Source organism: Oryctolagus cuniculus, chromosome 21 (genome assembly GCF_051225735.1).
Source record: "Oryctolagus cuniculus isolate XC-2025 breed Fujian yellow rabbit chromosome 21, ASM5122573v1, whole genome shotgun sequence".
NCBI classification, from domain to species: Eukaryota; Metazoa; Chordata; class Mammalia; order Lagomorpha; family Leporidae; genus Oryctolagus; species Oryctolagus cuniculus.
In genome coordinates, this window is record NC_142887.1 from 6,420,555 (window position 1) to 6,428,310 (window position 7,756).

Sequence of the window (7,756 nt, forward strand, 5' to 3'; positions counted from 1 at the left end):
AGCAGGGGCTGTGCGGTGTCCGCCGCCGTGGCCACCCTTCCGCCAGTCCTGTCCTTGCTGACCACTCCGTGGCAGTGGGCCCTGTTCAGGTGCGCAGTGTGGAGGGGCTGGTCTCGTGGCGCAGCAGGCTAAGCACTCCTGCAGCACTGCCATTCCTCATGGGCGCCGGTTCATGCCCCAGCTGCTCCATTTCTCATCCGGCTCCCCGCTAATGTGCCCGAGAACGCAGCAGGAGATGGCCCAAGTGCGTGGGCCCCAGCACCCACGTGGGAGACCCAGAAGAAGCTCCTGGCTTCGACCTTGCCCGGCCCTGGCCATTGTGGCCATCTGGGGAGTGAAGCAGTCGATGAGAGATCTCTCTCTCTCCCTGTCTCTCTGTAACTCTGCCTTTCAAATAAATAAAACAAATTGCACAGTGCGGGAAAGCTCCCCATTCTGGCCTCAGTATGCCCGGGGGAGGAGGGCGGAGCCTGGAGGTTTAGGCAGCAGGCACTGGGGGTGGAGGGAGTGGCCCTGGGCCTGCATGTGGGGTGCTGAATCCGGGGGTGCCTCCTTGATCCTCACTCATGGTGGGGGGAGAGCAGGCACCACCCAGTGCAAACAGCGTGTCCGCTTGGGTGTTTCTCCTCTTGGCTGCACCCAGAGCCACAGCAGGGGGAGGGACACGTGCGCTCAGCCGTCAGCCACCACTTGATTCAGCGTAAGTCGCCAACTGTTAGCTCCTGCGTGGAATAAGACACAGGTACACTTTTATTTTGTGGCAAAGTACTGTGTTTTGACCTTTAAAAATTTGTTTTCTGCATTTGAAAATCGTAAGTTCTGATATTTTTGGCTTTTAAAAACTTGGGAGAGGGGCCGGCACTGTGGCTCACTTGGTTAATCCTCCGCCTGCGGCGTTGGCATCCCATATGAGTGCCAGGTTCTAGTCCCGGTTGCTCCTCTTCCAGTCCAGCTCTCTGCTGTGGCCCGGGAAGGCAGTGGAGGATGGCCCAAGTGCTTGGGCCCTGCACCCCGTGGGAGACCAGGAGGAAGCACCTGGCTCCTGGCTTCGGATCGGTGTAGCTCCGGCTGTAGTGGCCATTTGGGGAGTGAACCAACGGAAGGAAGACCTTTCTCTCTGTCTCTCACTGTCTAACTCTGCCTGTCAAAAACAAAAAAACAACCTTGGGTGAGCAGGTGACAGTTGGCTGATGTCCCTGGGTAGCCTAAGTGGGCAGGGTCTGGGTGCAGACGCCGTCAGCTGGCGTTTGCCGCGGATGCCCACCTGGCTCCCTCACTCAGGGGCTCTTGCCAGCCCCTACAGGTGCTGGGGCTTGTGGCCGTCTGATTGTGGGAGGAGGAAAAGGCCAGGTCCTGTTTCGGTGTTGCTGCACTGACCGCCTGTTTGGTAAACTTCTGGTGTTATCGGGCGGCTAATCGCCTCTCATTTTGGTTCCACAAAAGCTGCTGAGCTGGTTGGGCCTGGAGCAGCGGGGATTCCGAGTCTCCGTCATGCAGTCTTTCCCGCGCGCTTTTCACGGTCAGGAAAGCCAGTAACAGCCCCCCCCCCCCCCCTGGTTCCTGTTTCTCTGTGAAGTGGAGAAGGACCAAGGACCCTTGGGCCGCAGACGCAGAGCCCCACCTGGAGGCCATGCTCGCCACCGCTTGTGCTGTGTCTGCTTCCTCTCGCTCTCAGTCCCGGATTTGTTACTGGAGCTGAACCACTTGAAAACAATCTCTGAATCCCCCGGCAGGCCTCCCTGCAGGGGTGAATATCTGCCGGCATAACCGTAATATGTGTTATTATCACTCATTCTGGAGTAGCTAGAGTATCTGCTACCATCCAGTCCACATTCAGATTCTCCCAACACCCCCAGGCATCTTTGAGGCTGCTGACAGTGTCTCTGAGCGTAAAGCCGACCCGCTCACTTGGCAGCATTGCTGTTTTGTTATAAATTTGGGCTGAGACCTGAATAGGCTTCGCCGTCTTGCAGACACCTCAGCCTGTGTGACGCAGCCTCACCTGTGCTCCAGGGTGCACCCGGGCTCAGGAAGTGCAGTGGGAGTGCGACTTTGTTAGCAGCCTTGCAAGGCCAGTGGCCTGGTGGGCCGGCACCCTCTGGTGCAGTTCATGGAGCCGTTTATACCCTAGCACACGCGGCTGCCTCCCCGCCGGTCCCCGGTTCCTCCTTGGCTGACTGCGGCGGGGTCCCTACCGTCCCGGCATTGCTTCAGGTGTAGGAGGTTTAGGGAGCAGGCACTGGGGAGGTCCTGCTTGCCTGGTGGCCTCCAGCTGCCTGTGACCCCTCTGTCCGGCTAGGAGCCCCTTGTCTGTCACACCTAGACACCGCCCCTTGAAAAGGAGCCAGGTGTTTGCTTCTAGGGGCAGACTTGAGTTCCTCTTTCCGGCTGCTATTTATGTATAGCAATCACTGCAAAAACTCTGCACTGCATTGTTGTTTCCAAATTTCTCCTGGCTGGTGTGGGACAGGGCCCCGTGGGTTGTTTGGTGGCTTTATGGTGTCTGGGCCTCACCTGGGGAGACTACAGGTGGATACTGAAATTGCCTGAAATGCCATTCACCCTCGTGTCTGTCGCGTGGGCCAGCAGCACCGAAGCCTTGCTGTGGAGAGGGCACCCACGCCGGCCTCCCCGCTGTGCGGTGGCCCCAGGCTCCGGGCTTGAGCATTTCACACATCGGTGTTGGTGCAGCCAAGCCGGGAAGGCCACAGAGCGTCACTTCAGCTGTGGGCCAGATCCCACCTGAGTCCACCTGGTCGGAGAGGCGAGGTCGCAGGCGGAGGAGCGTGGGCCAGGGCCGCTGCGGCCGTCGTGGGAGCCATGACTTCCGCACTCAGTGCGCGAGACCGGGGGTGCCTGGGGCTCTGACTACCCAGAGGCTGACTCCTGTCTTCCAGTATTTTGTTAGCTTTCCTGAGAGGATCATTTTCCTTATTCTTCGGACAGCATCAAGCCCCCGTCTCCGGTTTCCTGTCCCCTCTCCTTACCTTCAGAGAGCAGCACAGGGCCCCTGGTAAAAGCCCTTTCAGGCTCCAGGTAAGGAAGCCGTCACTGGCGATGGCTGGGAGTGGCGTGGGTGGCCTCCCGGGGTGGTCCTCCCCTCTGTGCTGGACAGCTCCTCTGCAGGGGAGGTGCTCAAGTAAATCCACCCAGCACCCCCGCCCTCCCCACCGCGCCTTCCCAGAAGGCTGTGCCCCGGATAACTGGCAATCGCAAGACTTTCCACCAGCGTTAGAATTGATTCGGCGTTGGCCGTCCGCAAGTTTCCCTGTGGGCAGAGTTCACAGCAGGTTTCCGACTTCAGGATGGACCACGTTAACAAACTACGACTACCACTTGGGTGAATGCGTCTCCCACTGGTGAGGAACAGAGAATTCCTGCATTACTTTCTCAAGGACAGCAGAGGCGTAATTAAAGCTCGCCGTAGCGTCATAGCCACTAGGGACTTGGAGGGGACGCCGCTGCTGTGTGCGCCTGCATGAGCATGGCGGCTCACCGACAGTGTCCCCGCTCATGGCCTCCCGAGTCCACTGGCCCCGCTCTTGCTTGTGTTTGCTGGAGGCTTTAGGGAAAAACGGCCGCACACAGGCGTGGTGGAGCTTACAAGGTCTTTGTTCTGTCCCAAGTGGCCCTGCCCGAAGCGGTCAGGAACTCTGTCGTGTGATAAGAACCAGAGTTTTGGAATCACTCCACTTGGAAGGACTGGGCCTTGGTGGTACAGGTGAACTAGTTATCGTGTGGGTCCTCTCCACGGAAAGCCATAGATGTGTCCTTGGTGCCTGATGTGACAAGACAGAGGGGTTGTTGGGAAGGTAGGCAGTGCTAGTGAACTGAAAAGAGCCTTAGCAAAGATGACAATGGCGTGTAAGTTAATTGTGCTTTTCTTTTCCTTTAACAAATTCAGTGTTTAATTTACTGGGGGTAGCAAATGGAACTGCAAGGTGTCCGGCACGTAACAAATCTTCCCAGGCAGAATCAATTAATTCACAGGCTTTTATTGGGGTTCCGCTCCCGGGCGAGGTTCCCCGGTCCCAACAGAGCGACAGAGCGGGGGCCGGGGAAGTCACGCATCAGAGGTTGGGAGGGCTCCTTTTATAGATTCAGGGCGTGGGGGTTAAAGGTTGAGGCGGGTCTGATCCTCACTGGTTGACCTTTAGGCACCTGCGGGGACCTTGACAAGGACTTTTCTTCCCCAGAAGTATAGGCCTTCGATCCATGTGGATCCCAAAGCTACCAGGAACCTGGTGCAGTCGGAGAACTAGCCGGCCATCCAGCGCCAGCACTTGTGTTTCTGCCACGTCTGTGCTGTTCCCTCTAGAACGTCAGCCGAGGGGTGCCTGGTGCTGTGGATCACCACCCCTCCCACAAGGAGGATGTGCGGCGCCGTTCCTGGTTCTGAGGTTGTCTTCAGAGCGTGATTTCTGTAAAAGCACAAAGGGAAAAAACAAGCAGGGGACGAGTTCATTTTTCCTCCCACACCGTCAGGTTAAAGTCGTCCCACACTGCCAGGTTAAAGTCGTTCAGAATGTGTTCCGGCCGTCCTCAACTCTTAAGTGGAATTCCTGGGAGATCCTTAATGATTCAAGCTCTTTATTGCGTCCGCTGAGGCTGCGTTAAAAGTGCCCCCGTCTCCCTTTTCTGAGTCCACAGGGTCTCAGAGAATGTGCCCGCACATTAGCCAGCCCGAGCTTAGAATCGATGTTTACAGTCAGTTGTTTATCTTCCTTGAAAGACCTTGGACTTCACCGTCTTCCCTGGGGCTGAGGGTCTGCGAGGGGGGTTTATGCCTCCATCTCCCTGGCCAAGTGGCGTTCGCGGTCCAGCCCCACCTTGGGGTTCTGGAGTGGCTGCGTCCTGGACAGCAGGTCCTGCTGCCCCTTTGTGATTTCAGGCTCGGCCCCGGGCTCTCCTTCCCAAAGCTCCCAGCGTTAACATTTTAAAGCCAAGCCCTGCGCAGTGGCTCCTTGGGTCTCAGCTATTATGGGCTGGAAAGCAAGGTGCTGTCTGGTTTCACATTACTGAGAGCGGAGCCTCACCCGCTTCACAGGTTTCTGCAGTTTTCAGGATATTGGGGGGGGGGGGAGGGAGAAGTGGTGCTTGTTTTGTTCTCTCTGCAACACGCTACTCCTCCCTCCCGTTTTGGTTCCTGTCGTTTGATTTCTTAAATTGGCTGAGCTGGGAGAAGTGTGCAAGGCTAGATTTGGCTGCAGAGAACTGTTTTGCATGACAAAAGCAGACCCACTTCCCTGAGCAAAATGACCATGGTGGTGAGGAAAGCAGTAGGGAAAGTCTCCCTCTGCAGAGCCTTGCTGGCCGGGTGGAGCGGGCTGAGACCGGCAGGAGCCCAGCGACCCACACACTGGGGAGCTGCCCACCCCTGGAACGCCCAGGCAGCTCAGCAGCTGGAGTCTCCTAATTGGTCACGTTGTGTCCGTGCTGACCTCAATTTCAGCTCACCTGAGATGAATGGGCTCCCTCCTCACCTCTGCACCCATGATGGAACATGCTAGAAGCGGAGGCCAAGTTGCAGTTCAAGGCTGGCCAGGCACGGAGAGAGGATGGAGTGGAGAGGCAGCTCACCTTTCACAGCGGGCAGGAACAAAACTACTTTTGGCTTTGCCTGTCTTCCGCAAGCCTCAGGAAATCGATGTAAATCCAGTGAAAAGCTGTGCCTTTTGCTAATTGAGGGATTAATTCATCAGGGACAAAGGAGCCGTGTGAGTGTAGCAGCCCAGCCAGGCCCCGAAGCTGCCAAGTCACTTCTTTGGATTTCCATGGGGCTGGAACCGTGTGCAATTGTTTTCTGAACCAAGCGCTGATAGAGCTGTCAGGAGATTGCTGGGAGGAACTCAGCAACGGGAGTCTTTGTTCTGTGGGCGTGCAGGTGGGAGCCTGTAAAAGAAGAGCTTGAGAAGTTAAAAAACACAGCAGAGGAGCAGTGATGTGAGAGTTAATGACCCATGTGTGTCTACAATTTGCTGATCTGGGTGTTCACTCAGAGCCTTTAGAAACTGTTATGCAGCTCGGGGACTGTAACAGGTGTTAGGGATGTGCAGGGGACAAGTCTGCCTTCTTGGGTAGCCCGCCCTCTGGGAACCTCAGGCACCGAGGGGCCCTGTTCTGGGACGGGGAGCGGGAAGGCAGAAGCCAAGACGTGTGCCGGGGGCATTCAGCTCTTCCCCTCTGCCCCTGTCTTCACTGTGGCCTTGTCTCCAGCTCCATCCTGGGCTCCCTCTGACAGCCTGGTGGAAGGACAGCAACAAGCCAAGTCCACACAGTTGCCACCAGCGTGTCATCCTCCCGGGAAGTCAGGCAACCCTGTCTTGATGACGTTTCCCTCCCCTGAGAGCCCTCACCCGATGTTACGGCTGCACAAGTCTGGGTGCCCTTGCTCCCAAGGCCACGCATTGAAGGCTCGGTCACCAAAGTCTCACGTGCATGCGTAGTTAATGGGTGAATAGTAATGGTCAACTAACTAGGGTGGAGCATTGTCTGGGAGGTCACGAGGTCACTGGGGCCTCACGCTTGGAAGGTAGTTCTCGAGAGAGTGTTGATTTTGGAAGCCATGTTCAGCCCCGCCCTGTTTCCTGTTCCTCCTACCCTGCCCCACCATTGCCTACTCCCACTGTTCCTCAGGTGTCGGAGCAGTGAGGACACCGGCCTTGCACTGAGAACCTCCACCCCCCCTTCCTCCCTAAGTAGCCGCGTTGAGGGATTGGTGTAGCGATGAGCAGCTGATGGCGCCTATAACGGACCTCCTTGGGACACTCACGTCGTTATATGCTGGCCACGTACACGTGTCTCCTGGGTTGTGTGGACAGCCCATTTTTGCCACCCAGAATGCTTGCTGTTTCTCTTGGTAGTACCACTCTGGTGGAATGAGAAGGCCATGCCAAGATGGCTGCTGGCAACAGAAACTGCCTGGCAACAGGCTGTGATTGGTTAGGACATAGACTGCCCCTTGACCGGGATTGGCTGCCTTGACTATATAAGCAGCTGTACCAACTGAAATAAACGAGTCTGCAGGCTGCTCGCCTCAGGCCTGCTTTCACCCAACTCCTGGGGTCTGTGTGTTGACTCCATGCCTCTTGCCCCCACCATGCTCCTCCTCTCAGAAGAAATCAACTGCAACACCACTCCAGTTCTTTCTTGAAGGATTAGCTTCTCCTTATTGCCTGTGGTCCTACGTAGGGAATTGTTGGTCAAACGTCCCAGTATGTGTAGCTCTCCAACAGTGGGATGCAATCATGTTAGTCTCATCAGCGCTCTCTTCTTGCATTTTATTAGTAAATCAGTCAACCTCTTTGTTGTCAAGGTGTTGCTCAGAAGGTTCTGAGAGTCTTCATTTCCCTTATGCCAAAAAGCAAACCACTAGCAAGTCCTGCAGGCTTCGTCTCAGAAGTACAACCTGAACCACCCAGTTCTGCCCACCCACCACCAACCATTCATCCTGAGGTGCCGTGCCTCACCTGGCCAGATGTGTCAGGCTCCTGCCTCCACGCGTGTTCCTCGCAGTCCAGTTTCTTTTCTTCCTATCTCTCTTTTTTTTGACAGGCAGAGTTAGACAGTGAGAGACAGAGAGAAAGGTCTTCCTTCCATTGGTTCACCCCCCTAGTGGCCCCCACGGCCGGCACGCTGCGCCGATCCGAAGCCAGGAGCCGGGTGCTTCCTCCTTGCCTCCCATGCGGGTGCAGGGCCCAAGTACTTGGGCCACAGCAGAGAGCTGGACAGGAAGAGGAGCAACCAGGACTAGAAC

General features: G+C 56.4%; 1 long non-coding RNA gene across 1 annotated transcript; it reads right to left on the reverse strand.

The window, feature by feature from the left end:
- Positions 1-3,210: 3,210 nt before the first annotated feature.
- On the reverse strand, positions 3,211-6,917 carry LOC149119815 (uncharacterized). The gene is made up of 3 exons (XR_016227495.1): positions 6,773-6,917; positions 5,484-5,892; positions 3,211-4,421 (listed from the first exon to the last, which is right to left on the reverse strand). It is a non-coding gene; the product is annotated as an uncharacterized LOC149119815 (long non-coding RNA).
- Between the last annotated feature and the right edge of the window lie 839 nt (positions 6,918-7,756).